At 39.2% G+C, this 15,038-nt stretch overlaps 1 protein-coding gene across 6 annotated transcripts in view; it reads right to left on the bottom strand.

The window, feature by feature from the left end:
• RERE (arginine-glutamic acid dipeptide repeats) overlaps positions 1-15,038 on the bottom strand; it is a 403,675-nt gene that overhangs the window by 269,435 nt on the left and 119,202 nt on the right. For 2 of the 6 annotated variants that reach the window (XM_044769612.2, XM_070511160.1), the window contains exon 2: positions 11,798-11,894. The exons of the other annotated variants lie outside the window; for them this stretch is intronic. The gene's annotated coding sequence lies outside the window, so the exon portion shown is untranslated. The remainder of the gene's footprint in view (positions 1-11,797; positions 11,895-15,038) is intronic. 6 annotated transcript variants of the gene reach the window in all.

Here is a 15,038-nt window from a genome sequence, read left to right as displayed (position 1 = left end):
TGACCAAGGAACTGAGTGTGAATAGCTTTTCTGACAAAAATTTTAAAACCCACAAAAACATCTATTAATCATGCTTGAAAGGAGAGGATATTCAAAGCAGACTTAAAAATTATACATTTCCAAAAGCAATACCCTTAGCACTCACTAAAAAAACATATATTCCTCTCACTAGTTTCCACATTTACCCTATTACACTTTCACCATTTTATTGTAATTGATCAAATTTGGTCAGCTAGCTTAGTTTTGTTTTAACCTAATCAGGGTCAAAGGCCTTCAACAGAGTCAATGATACAGAACTATTCCTCATTACTTGCGGGTACTTCAACCCCTACAAATATCCTGTGCCTCTTCAAAATGAAGCCAACCACCACCCACACACACCTCACACGACTTAGAACTGATTCAGATGAAGTGCTAAAATTTCGGTCATGCTCAGGGTCCAAACCTCATTTAAGAAAACCACTTCCTGTCACTCTTTCAGCAGTCCCAAGAGATTTGGCCCCATGACAGAAGTGTAAGAATATTGGACTGAGAAGCCAAGATCCAAGTTCTTGGCACTGCCATGTGCGATCCTGCCTTGAGCAAATCACTCCACCTCTCTGAATCAGTTGCACTGCTGTAAAACAGGGAAAATAACTAGCTACTTCACAGAGCTGGTGTAAGAATTAATTATTTGTTGTTAGTGCAATGGAGTCGATTCCGACTCCTGGTGCCTGTGTACAGCAGAGCAGAACCCTGCTTGATCTTTTTGCATCATCCACTCATCTTCCAGTGCTGTATCAGACAAATGCTCTGCTGCTATTCATAGAGTTTCCAGGGCCAATATTTTCAGAAGTGGGTGGCCAGGTCCTTCTTCCTAGTCTGTCTTAGTCTAGAAGCTCTGCTGAAACCTGTCCACCATGTGTGACCCTGCTGGTACTTCAAATACGAGTGGCATGGCTTTCAGCATCACAGCAACATGCAGCTACCTCAGTATGACAACTGACAGACAGCTGGTGTGGTTCCCTGACAGGGAAAAGAACTCAGGTCCCAGCAATGACTGTGCCAATTCTTAACCACTAAACCACCAGGTAATTAAGTATGTCATATGAAAACGCACTTATAGATTGTGAAGTGCTTTACAAATGTAAACTATCAATAATATATACTTAGATCAGTCATGACTTATTATCTACTACAGTAGATAATACTCAATAGTATACTGTGCTACGCAAGAGATAAACATAGCCAAACATCATCTCTACCCTCAAGAGCTTATTATCTACTTGGGGGGGGGGGGGATCGTATTGCACAATCAAGAACTAAATCGTGTAAAACTGACTCAAATGAAGTAAAAATACAAAAATATCTTCTCCTGGATCACATGAAACTCACCTATTCATGAAAATTTATCCCTCCCTCCTGAGTTCTAATCATCTTAGTTGTTTAAGCCAGATTCTGCAGGACACTTGAATCCCCCAACAAATGCTGCTAGTGAGGTCCAACTAATTCTTCTTCAGTCAACCACAGCAAGAAATACTTATGTTTGTCAAACGCTCAGCTACACACCAGGCATTTTGCTCAGCTGTTAGCTAAGCATTTTGCTTAGCTCTACCAATCATATCCTGAAAATCTCTATAATTTATCCATTGCTCCAAGTGAAACATAAATTGCCTTTTTCAAGCCATCATCATCTTTCACACAGATCAATACAACTGCCCTCTAACTGGTCCCTGTGAATGTAAAATTTTGTTCATTTTTGCCTTCCTTCCAATTCATCCTCCAATGTGACCAGCCAGCATATCTGACATTCTACCACTTTTTTAAAACAGTTTTATCAAAATATAACACACACCACACAATTCACCATTTAAAGTACAATTCACTGCAACCACTATGGAAAACAGTATGGACGTTCCTCAAGAAGTTAAAAATAGAACTACCATACAATCCAGCAATTTCACTTCTGGGTATTTATCCAAAAAAAAAAAAAAAATACTAATTCAAAAAGATATATGCCCCCCTATGTTCACTGCAGCATTACTTAGAACAGCCAAGATATGGAAGCAACCTAAGTATCCAGCAATAGATGAATGGATAAAGGAAGGGGGGGTATACAATGGAATATTACTCGGCCAAAAAACAGAATGAAATCTTGCCATTTGCAACAACATGGATGGACCAAGAGGACTGAAATTAGTCCTCCTTCTAGATGGTCTCTCTCGGGGACTGGCACCCCTACCCATTCTGTTATGAAAGCTGGACACCTAAGCAGTATCTTTAGTGCTTCCTGCCTTTCATCCTATCATCAACAAATCCTGTCATTGTTATCTTACAAATTTCTCTCAAACACATCTACTTCAGAATACCTCCAATTCCACAACTTTAAAGTTACTAGTATGTCTTTTCTGAACCACTTCAGTTGGCTTCTCTTCAAATCTCCTTTGAACCCTTACAATTCTCTTTCTAAACTGCAGCCAAGGTACTCCTTTCGAAAGGCTAATGTGATTATGTCAATCCACTCCTCAAAATACTCAGTGACTTCCTACTTCTGTTAAAAACCTAAATCCTAACCATGACCTACAAGGCCCTTCTCTTTTTATCCTCGCCTCACTCCGTTCTCCAGTGCCCAACACACTATCCTTCCTCAGTTCCTTGAACACATCACACTCCCTCCTACCTGGAGTGGAGTCCTTTGCTCAGGTTCTTCCTTCTGTAGGTGATTCTCGTCTCCTCTCCTGGCCTAGGTATCTCCTACTCTTTCTTCAGGTCACAGCTCAATAGTAACCTCCTCAAGATGTTCTTTCTTATCCAAAAGGACTAGGTTAAATCCCTTTGCAGCACTTTCCACAAATGTAATTACATGTGGATTTGTGTGATTTGATTAACACATGTCTCCAGCTCCAGGCTAGAAGCTACCTGAGGGGCATGCCCTTGATTGGCATGCCCTCAGCTGTATTCTCAGATCGTTAAGTTACTGCCTGGCACATAAAGATGAGTAATAAATTACTTCTTCCTGCCCTCCCTCTCACATATAAGCCGGATCAATCAAGAGAGCATAATCATGGACTTTTATTTTGGAAAGGAAATATTTCATTAACAAAAAAACTGAGGTGGTGCTTGAGCTGGCTCATAAATAATGAATGAATAATGAGAAGCAAAAAGGACAGAACACTCCAGGTGCAAGGAACTTCAGTAAAAAGAGTGTTCAATTAAATTGCTGACCTTGATGGTAGCTAGAGGGAAAAACCAGTAGGAAATAATCTTAAGTAGAGAGATGGGAACAGATAATGGAAGCCCCTAAAATAATAAAGCAGTTAACATTCATTAGGCGCTTAATATGTGCCAAGCATTTTACACATACTAATTCATTTAATCTTCACTATAACAAGAGTGACAATACAATTTATTGTCCAATAAAAGATTAAAGATTATTCAGGGAAAACATGTAAACAAACTCACAGGAACATCCTAACTATAACTCTAATCAGTAGGAACTACTGTTATGTACATTTTCCCAACACAAAAGTAAGCACAGAGAGGCTGAGCAAGTAGACAGAAATCACATAGTACGTATTTTGGTAGACAAAAATCACACAGCTATGTTAGACGTAGGGTATGAACCCAGGCCACTGACTCCAGAGCCTATATTCTTAACTACAAGGCGGTACTACCTTAAATTACATGGCCTTAAAAGCCAAGTTATCCAATACAGTAGGCTAAGCAAAAAGGCTGCCACTGCAGGCTCTTGAGATGAAAAGAGCGTTTTGGGAACATTCGTCTTGTCTGGCAGGAGATATCAACATCAAGAGTTGTTAGTGCCATTCAAACAAGCTTGCTTTCAAATCCACTATCTCTGAAAGGCTAAATCAGGAACCAAAGCACCTGAAGAACTTCCACCATTGCCATTTCTGCATTTACTGTGTCTCAACATATGCTTTAGCATTCTCCTTTAGGAACAAAATGAGACGGTCCAAGTGTGGAAGACTTAAGTAAGCTACCCCCTCTGCTGGGCCCTGCATCCCAGAGAAGCAGCTGCAGCCGACATGCAACAGAACACTGAAGAAGCATGCTACAGCCTAGAGGCTTGCTTTCAAAGGGAAATCCATTTTCTTTTCCTATTCCCTTTCGTATCAACATCCTGGGAAAGAAAATGTAATGACATTTGCTCTGGAAAGGGAAATGTCACTCTAACACTTGTACTCACTGGATAAGAAATAAGGCATTCTCATAAACAGAAACCTGCTGCAGAGAATACCTGAAAATATGCCAGAGAATCACTGACGAAGCTGCAAGGTAACAGTGAAATATGGGATCAGCAGATCTGTGAACCCATGCAGAGAGAAGACTGCGTTTCATCTGAAACTGACGTGGCATTAAGAGCAGTTCTTCCACGTGAAAATAAACGGGTGTGAAGTTCTTCCACCCCACCAAATCCAACCATATGAGCAAATGGCTACAAATGCCCCTCTAACAATTCTCTACATTCAGAGTTAATGAATATTTAAACTCAATAAATCTTGAGTTTATATACTTATTCCAGGAACACACATCTTATTGAAAGTTCTTAAATAACAAGATAGGATGCACAAGTCAAATTCAGGGAGCGGCCTCTGTGGTATCAAAACAGAAGGAGGTGCAGAACGAATGTGCCTTAATCAGAATTGGGTATTACGCTTACAGCAGCATTTTCTCAACTCCTTGAAAAGCTTCGGAAAAACACTGAGAGAACTAAGATTAGTGGACTCTGACAAATATCTTATTATTATGTCTTTTGGAAGAAATTAACAAAACATAGGACCTGCAAAAGGTGGGGAAAGTATCCAGAACAGCAAAACTGTAGGTTACAATTAACAACTCAACTAAAATTAAATAACAAACAAAACACAATCTTTTTTTTTTTAAGGATTGGCACCTGGGCTAACAACTGATCCCAATCTTTTTTTTTTTTTCTGCTTTATCTCCCCAAACCCCACCTGTACACAGTTGTATATCTTAGTTGCAGGTCCTTCTAGTTGTGGGATGTGGGACGCTGCCTCAACGTAGCCTGACGAGTGGTGCCATGTCCGCGCCCAGGATCCGAACCCTAGGCCGCCACAGCGGAGTGCACCAACTTAACCACTCGGCCACGGAGCCGGCCCCCACAATCTTTTTATGTGAAGTAGGAATAAGGAATTCCCAAAGATAAGGTGCCCGAGGAATTTTCAAAAGTAAAAATTTTCCCTTTCTTTAAAGAACACAAAAACACACTCATACAAGCAATTGCTTTCCCGCACTGTTAAATATGACGTTTTTGCCAATTATATACAGCATTTTTTACCTTGCACATTGCCTACAGTTGTGTCTTTTTCTACTCAGGGGGTTAAGGAAAATTAACTGCTCACTCTGAACCAGGTCTTCTCAATTATGGCATGATTAACGTTTTGGGCTAGATCACTTTTTGTTTTGGGGGGACGGAGGGACGGACAGACTGTCCTGTGCATTATCCCTGGTCTCTACCCATGTCGATTCTAATAGCATAACCCACTGCTCTAATGAGGACAACGAAAAATGTCTCCAAATGTTGCCATTCATCCTCTAGGGAGCAAAGCTGCTCATAGTTGAGAACCACTGCTTTAAACAAATAAAATTATTTGTCTACCATAGAGATTTCAAAGGGTTAAGCATCTGTCTTGCTTTATTCAAAATTATGCTTGATTAATATGGAATCCATAAAGCTAACACCATTACAAAAACTACACTGTGGCATGTTCTTTGTTCTCTGAAATAAACTGAATTCAAAGCACTGCCTGAAATAGTAATTACACAGATGTGTGAAGCTGAATTAGGAAAACAGAACTAAATATCCTGAAAATCTTGATGTTTCCTGGCAAGCCCTGAAGGTTGTTAGAACAATATTATTCATTGGTGACCTACTCCAGTCATGGGGCCAAGTGGATGCTTCTGTTATCACACAACTAAAGAGAAAACCTGGTGTCCACAATGCCAAGTACAAGGGAAACCAAATGCCTATGAAACCAAGTCTCCAGTGTGACAGTGGAAAGAATTCCTAAACTCATTTTCTCAAAGCATGGTCTATAAATAGAAAACGAGGAGTAGAAAAGATAAATATAAAAACCAAGCAAATGGATAAATTAAATATGGTATATCCATACAATAGGACGTATTCAACAATAAAAAGAAATGAAATACTGATACACATTACAACATGGATGAACCTGGAAAACATTATCCTATGTAAAAAGAGCCAGTCACAAAAGACTACATATTGTATGATCATTTATATTAAATGCCCAGAAAAGGCTAATCCCTGGGGCCAGGCCCATGGCTGAGAGGTTAAAGTTCTGCAGGCTCCACTTCAGTGGGCCTGAGGTTCACGGGTTCAGATCCCGGGTGTGGACCTGCTCCACTGGTTAGCCATGCTGTGGGGGCATCCCACATACAAAGCAGAGCAAGACTGGCACAGATGTGAGCTCAGGGCTAGTTCCTCAAGCAAAAAAAGAGGAGGACTGGCAACGAACATTAGCTCAGGGTGAATCTTCCTCTCACACACACCAAAAAAAACCAGAAAAGGCAAATCCACGGAGACAGAAAGTAGATTGATTAGTGGTTGCCAGAAAGGGGGGAGGGGAGGTGGTAATGGGGTTTCTTTTGAGGGTGGAAAAAATGTTCTAGAATTGATTATGGTGATGGTTGCACATATCTGTAAATATACAAAAAGCCATTAAATAGTACACTTTAAATGGCTAAATTATATATTAATTATATTTCCATAAAGCTATTAAATCACACACACACAAACAGCAACATTACAAACTAGTAAGCAAAAGCTCAAGCTTTGCTACAGCCGAGAGGAAAAAAAAATGCATCTGGCTATAAAATTCACAAGAATGAGCTCTACCTCTGCAACAGAAAAACTACCCCTTAAAACTGTAAAGGCATAATTTTTTTTTAAGATTGGTACCTGAGCTAACAACTGTTGCCAATCTTCCTCCTCCCTCAAGGCTCCCCAATACATAGTTGTAAATTCTACTTGTGAGTGCCTCTGCTTGTGGTATGTAGGACGTGGCCTCAGCATGGCTTGATGAGCAGTGCCAAGTCCACGCCCAGGATCCAAACCAGCGAAACCCTGTGCCACTAAAGCGGAGCATGCAAACTTAACCACTTGGCCATGGGGCCGGCCCCAGGCATACTTAATTAAACATATAGAAGGAGTTTTATTTCATGTAATGCTGAGAACAAAAAAGAACCTTCTTTGGACCACAGTAATCTTTAATATGCAGGAATACTTGGTAAAGCTTACTACTTTGGCACAGCATGTTCAAAAGCAGATAAGCTGGACGGGGTTTCTTTCAGTTTGCAGAGCTCCAAGATTCAAAGCAACACGCAACCACAGCACATAAGCTCTCAGCATTTGATGAAAGGAAATGACAGGGTGAATTTTATACTTTACTTAATACAATTATACTTCACACATAGATGAAAAACCAAAAGCATTCATAATGCACTTCTAATCCACGGGTACAAATTATATCAAGGGAAAAATAGAACATAAAACTCACAGGAGCTCCTGTGAGTTTTAAAACCTTCTAAAAACCCTTCTAAAAACACTTAGAATCTGAGTCTTAGATGAAAAGGAAAAGTAGCTCTGACTAAAAGCAGAAGTCTAAGCCAAAACTCAATTTGTCATTTTCTATGTCTGAGCTACTCTAAAGGGTGTAATTCTCTATAGGTTGACCAAATGTATTACCCCGCCATCTTTGTTAACCTGATGTCATTCAAAGAGAAAAGTAGAAGAGCCGCTAGAACTACTCAGTTCCAGATGCCAGCAACTAGTGAGTGACCACAGAGAGTAGGGTACCTGGGGTCCCAGGGCCTGGGCCACGACACTTAAATGTTGAAGCTGTAACAATGATCATCAAATAAACATCAACGTCCAGAGCAGAGTCCCTGTCAAGTCCTCCATTATTCTAGCAAATATTTACTGAGCACCTACTAGGTGCCAAGCACTGCCCTAGGAGTGATAGATACATGTATGAACAGGATACATACCCTTTCTAATCTCAGAGAGTTTACAGCTTAGTAGGGGAGGGAGCAGACAATAAACAAACAAGTAAATGCATAGTACATCAGCTGGCGATAAGTGCTATGGAAACCAATTAGGCTGGGGAAAGGAGATGGTGGAATTGCTAATTTATTTAAGGAAATCATTTGACCTAAAGGAAGTAACTGACAGGTTCTGGAAGGAAAGCATTCCAGGCAGAGAGAACAGCAAGTACAAAGGCCTGAGACAAAAGCCTGGCAGATGCAAAAAACTGCAAATGAAGGCAAAGAAGAAAGTCAGAGATGGAGGGCAAGCTCCGGGGCACTGCACTGTCTGAAAGATGGGAAGAGCCAATGTAGGGTTTTGCATAGAGAAGCAACTCTGAGTTACATTTTAACAGATTCCTTCTGGCTGCTGTAGGGTTAGGAAACTAATTATTCAAGCACGGTAGTGAATGATAGTGCAGGCGCTAAGAAGCAGTCAGACTGTTGGTAGGTTCTGCAAGCAGAGCCATCAGAATCTGCTGTCAGATTGGATGTGGTGTGAGACAAAGAGGAGAGTCAAAGAAGACGCTGAGATTTGGGCCTGAGCAACTGGAAGAGTAGAGTTGACATTTACCAAAATGAGGAAGAGAAGGAAAACTGGAAATCGTGTTTGGAACATGTTAAGTTTGAGATGCCTAGTAGATATCCAAGCAGAGACACATGTATGGGTTGAGAGGTCAGAAAGCTCTGGGCTAGAGATATAAATCTCGGCGTCTTCACCATACAAACAGTACCAACAACTATGAGACAGGTTGGTACTGAAGCGAACTAATGAGGATGAAATATGCATGGCAGCAAGAGAATACTTTGAAGCAAGACATTATTGACAGGCCAAATAAGTGTGTGAGCTACCAGTGATAGGATGATGGAAAGACTGTATCAAGACCATGTTCTGAAAATACACTTTTATTCACAGAGAAGACCTCTCCATATGTAACAGTTGCCCATAGACAAATTCCATATTACTGATGTTAGCAAATGCTACATTTAATAAAACCCAGGCTGCTACAGTCTTCTTGGCTAGTTTCCACTCTAGGAAGACACACAAGACAGGAACACCCTCCCCATCCTCCCACTCCCCCAACCCCACTGTTTCAAAGGGAAATAAAACAGCTGTCCAAATTGGGGGGGGGGGGGGGGTGGGGGGGGCACACCACCCACACACGTCTGTTTTAAAGATCCTCACTTTGCAAATTAATAAAAGAGAGTCACTGGATTTTAAAACTAGCTTTCTTAAGTAACATTTTTGAGGCCCTACATTGAACATTGTAAGGCTCACATGAAAAGAGAGAAAGAAGACATATAGTGACTACGTATATAAATTCAAAACAAACGTTCAATTCCAGAAAATGAGATTCATTAGGCTCACTAGTGATGTATATAATTGGTGTCATAATTTGAACCCTAAAGAATTGTTAAGTCAAATAGAGAAAGGAAAAGGCATATTATTTTCAAATACTTGTTATAAAAGGTTTATTGGCAGGATTCAAAATCTATGTGCATTATTAAGAAAACTACATTTGTCAATGAAAGAAAGGGGAAAGTGGCTAGATTTAAAGAATAATCCTACTCTGGAAGTATAATTTAATACGATCAAGTGACCAAATTCTGGCTAATGACAAGAAAGATATTTCCAGTAATATGAGAAAATGCAATAATATTCTGCCATTTATCACCTCCTCTTGTATGAGCAAATTTTTTCATTAATGGGTATCTTCAAGCATTTGAAAATACATTCATCAAAGTCTTCATCAGAAATTGAGTCATTTTACGTCTAGAACCTAATATGAAAATGTTTGGTTCACAGAAGCAAGCCCAAGTTTTCCATTAGAAATTTTCAAGACACTTTATTGGATATTTTGGGCAAATTCAATACTCATTATCTTCCCTCATTGTATTTCCTCTCTTATACTATTAAAGAATATGTAATGAATTTTTCACAAAGTCCCATATAAATACTCCCCAAATATCTCCAGTTTACCCAGTATGCTACACAAATATCATTTTCTACCTATGTGGAACAGTGGGAAACCCCACTTCAGGTAATCTTGACAATGCAAGCATGTTCTATAGTTAACAATTTTAAATGCCTTGTACTTACTGGCACCAAACGGCTGATGACATTAACATCCAGGACAGTAAGAATCATAAAAAAAAGAGGAGGGGTTATTGCCCAGTAAGAGACTCTAGATTTCTAAATAAGAATTCTTACATATATTTAGCTGCTATCATTCATCAGCAGTGAAGGCACCACTGCCAACTTTTTCTCAGCACTAAAGTCTCTATATGGCCAGGAATGAGCCCTAAGACCACTAAGAGCAGTCGAGTGATATATGACACACACAGTAAGAAGCTGAAAAGCACAACAGTCAAATCTGTGGGCACTAGCAAGCTAAACATTTTCCATTTGTAAAGTGGTCTTTTTCCATAGACCAATGGCCTAAAAGTGGCCTCATCTTGACATTTATAAATTATTAACACAGCCCTGTAACTATCACTAAACTAAAAGAGAATCTTTTGATTTATAGACACAAACATTATCATCAGAAAGAAAGAAATCCAAGGAGGAAAAAAAGAAAGCTACATCTTCAGAGCCTTTCCAATTAAGCTTTTTAAAATATGAAAAAGCAACTGAACAGGATCACGTTTATGAACAATAATGTGAAGCAGTGAGCAGGACTGAAGGAGGCAGAGCTAGTACTTCTTCCAAAAACAAGTAAATCCTCCCAACAAGACTTTCATTGGTCATGTGTTGGCAGGTTTAATCAATACCACACAGGTATTTTTTTCTAAGCTTTCACCTCATACAGTGTAAGATAAAAAGACAGTAGAGCAACTGTCAGATAAAATGAGGTCTGTATCCCAACTGTTCAAAGTCAAGTTCCCTTGATGAATTTCCTCAATTTTGAAGTCAAGGAAAAGTTAAACCTACAAGCAAAATACTCATTCCATACTCTACAACCACAAAAATATCAGAAGTTCAATTTATTGCCCAATGTAAACGTATATGGAAGAGCTCTAGTCTCTAGCGACCTTTAAGAACACCTGGAAAATATAAGCAAGGTAATATTCAACACGAGAACATAAATCTTAAAAGCAAGTGACAAATGCAACCCGGAAGGCTGAAACGTAAATGGAGCACAGGGTTACCACAGCATTTTCAAAGAAATCCTCTTCTCATTTCAGAAAACAGAGGAATTTCTTCTGAAAGGCTTTCAATGGAAAAGCTGCCACTTCTGATTAAAGTTAATTTGAACAAATCTATGGGACCTGGGGGAAATGCACAGATCTCTTTTTTTACTCTCCTCCCTGCTTTATCTTGCAACTTGCAAACTGACTAACAATATAACTACCTGGAGACCTGTGTGCCATTTTCAGCAACTGGTAATTCACAGTTGTTGTTGTTGTTGTTTTTGACCAGCTGGATCTGATGTGTGTTGCTTCTTCCCTACGGGTCTGTCACTTTTGATAATTTTTTTAAACAAATGATATGATACAAACAAGGTAAGAAGCACTTTTTAGAATACTACAGAATTTTTGAATTGTGTAGAAAAGGCAGTAATAGTAAAAAACAGCTCTTCTCACCACTGAAAAACCCACAGAGGTCCCCAATAGTAGAGAACAGATTTTTAGGCATTCAAGAGCCCCATTACCACATCCACAACTAAGCCAATCCTACTCTCCACCAGGATCACAATCAGGGTATGTGTTTGTTGGTGATAATACTAACCTTTCCGTTAGATTTTACGCTTGATAATCAACCAGATGGGAATCAAAGACAGAGAACGGATGATGATGTCAGGGCTTCTACCTCTAGTTTCGACAACCTGGGGGGAGAGGGAGGATGATACATGTAACTGAATGGAGAAGAGATTTTAATTTTGAAAAGTCTTGGGTTTCGGCAGCCTGTATTACACAGCCATCCAAGCCTGAGGTATCTACTAAGCAGCTAGAAATACAATGTGATGCTCCAGAGAAGGACCAAGGCAAGGACATGGACGTGGGAGTCATCAGCACATAGGAGGTGCTAAAATCTTTGGATAGACATAGACATAGATACAAAAAAGCATTTTCCCAAACCAAGTTCCTAAAAAGAGATCTGGAGGTCTTATGACAGGCAGCCCAAAACCAACAACCACAACAATAAAACCTTCTGTGTAAAGTAAGCATAGGACACATTACTTATAGTTCCTCTCAAAGTTTACACTGTATATGGTCATGCGAAAGGGTCTAAGAAACCTGTAGGTAAGAAAACTGTTCAACAAGTTACTTATCGACAGAATCAAACACTCAGATCACACTGCCCAATGTAATTCATTTCCACATTACAAAACTTATGGATGGTCAATGCCAACTCTCATTCTTCCTTGGAACAGTATGAGAGTCATGGACAAGAATAAGAGAAATTCTACAATTTAACTGCACTTAACTAGTCTTAGGAGTTCTTGGTGGGAACTTGATTCCCCAAATACCTGCCACATCAATATGTGCCTTAACCATTCATCAGGTTTTAGAAAAGTAATCCAAACTATTCAAGTGGCCATTCTCTTCACATTTTAGAGACCAACATCAACTCGAACTACAGAATCAGATAAAAACTTATTCACTTCAGAGACCACTCTCAGAAGGCAAGCTGAAGAACTAAATAAAGTCAGGTATTTTTTACCCCAAAAAAAAGACAAGAAAAGAAAAGATTTAAAAAAGAGAAGAATCTGCCAGTCAGCAACAAGGGAGAGGAATCAACTCCCTCAAGTGGGACATTAAATTAAAATGTTAACAAACATAAGAGGAATACAGGAAGTCAAGAAAAAAGAGACTCTTGATGTCTAAACCCACCTTAGGGCACCAAGGCAGTGGGACTATTTCTGGCCTTGGTGTGTCCTAGCCACAAATCAGGCTCCAAGCCAGGGAAAAGGGCAGAATTCCCCTGTGGGAGACAAACAACTAATCAAAGAGATGAGTACCACATAATAGGTTGGAGATAACAGCAAGCAGGTGGGTATTACTGGTCACTGTCTTGAACCACATAAACTTAGAGGAAAACACCGTTAATCTTTTTCTCCATTCCTAGTGCCTTATCTTAGACCTGAATTTTTACTCTCTCTATAAACACAAACGACACTTACTTTTTTTGTCTCAATTTTGAATATCCTCATTCAAGAACTTTCAAGGAATGTGTGAAGCAAGTCAAAAGGTACAACCATCCAGTTATAAAATAAGTCATGGGATGTAATGTACAGCATGGTGACTATAGTTAGTAATACTGTATTGCATATTTGAAAGTAGCTAAGAATAAATCTTAAAAGTTCCCATCACAGGAAGAAAAAAATTTGTAACTGTGTGATTGGTCATGAATGTTAACTAGACTTTCTGTGGTGATCATTTTGCAATATATACAAAATATCAAATCATTATGTTGTACACCTGAAACTAAGATAATGTTATATATGTCAACTGTATCTCAATTGAAAAAAGAACTTTTGAGGAAAGACTATATGAGCTTAATTTCCTCCTTCAAGAAACTCTCCCATCAGTTCTCACTATATAATCTTGCTCCCCCACAGCTCTCCAATAAAAGCCTTCTATACGTATCCCCTACAGTTGGGCTGCTCCATCTCACCTCTGCTCACCCTGTCTTTACTGCTAGCTCAACACACATTGTCGAATAAGTGCGTACCATTCAAGTCCACTCCAAGCCCTATGCTACCTGAGAAGTAATTCTTGATGTTTGCCCCTCTTTAATTAATTGATTTTGCAATCAGCGCATTTTACAGCTTAGTATTTTAACATATATTACTGACGTAAAATACTTTATTATTCACTAACTCAAATGTTTCATATATTGTCTCCTCTCACCTTATCTGTAAGGCACTACTGACAGAAACACACCCTGGTCCTTGCTAGCTTTGTAAGTGTGGGCAAGTCAGTGTCACTGTCTAAGCTTGGGTTTCTTCATCTATAAAATGAAAATAATAATATAACATATTCCATGCAGTTGTGAGGAAGAAGTAAGATAAACCCACGTAAAGTACTAATCTGCACAATGCCTAGCAGATACAAGATGCTCAATAAGTCAGTTAACACTGATGATAACAAACAGACCGTGTTCTACAAATCCTTAGAATCCCACACAGCACAGAGGAACTCAAACATTTTGCAGAGCACAGTGTGTTAGAATACATCTAGCTGATCCTAGGAATGTTGTTTTACTTCATGTTGTTAAATAGGAAGAGTTGTCAGTTCTCACAGAAGCTTGCCCTGACTCCTCATACCTTTCTAAAGGGCACTCAGAGCCCTCTGGGAACCTGTTTTCTCCATGCTAGCCTTATTCTAGCTGTATAAGCGTGGTCTCCTGGTTTCTGCTTAGATTCCTGAGAGCAGGAATGGTGCCATGTTTAACTTGAAAGCAATCAAATATTGATGAATGAACAAAATCTGTTTATTAATTAGACTTCATTTTTCACTATCCACTAACAAGCTTTCCTGTTATAATCAAAGAGCACAGATTCTTAAGGCAGAATAATAAGGTTCTCATTAATGCTTTTCTTAAATACATTAAAACAGCTTACCTTTTGGTTTTTTGTTTTAAAAATTAAATTGTAACTCTCCATGTCACATACTAATAGTACCTTTATACTCCCCTTTTCATTCCAATTTTCTCCAAAAGAAAATAAAAGCACATATCCACAAAACCATAACATGTCTGTACACGGGAATGCCCTCAGATTGCTATCCATTGTATACCCACGTGAATCACTTATGAGCTTTAATCTAGGGCTACGCTGTTGAATATGGTAGCCACTAACTGCATATGGCTATTTAAATTAATTAGAATAAATTAAAAATCAGTTCCTCAGTCACACTAGCCACTTTCAAGTACTCACCAGTCACATGTAGCTAGTAGCTACCATATCTGACAGCACAGATACAGAACATTTCCAACATCACAGGAAGTTCTATTAGACAGCACT

The sequence above is a fragment of the Equus asinus genome, chromosome 5 (assembly GCF_041296235.1).
Source record: "Equus asinus isolate D_3611 breed Donkey chromosome 5, EquAss-T2T_v2, whole genome shotgun sequence".
In the NCBI taxonomy this organism is placed as follows: domain Eukaryota; kingdom Metazoa; phylum Chordata; class Mammalia; order Perissodactyla; family Equidae; genus Equus; species Equus asinus.
This window is presented reverse-complemented; position numbering and strand designations above follow the sequence as displayed.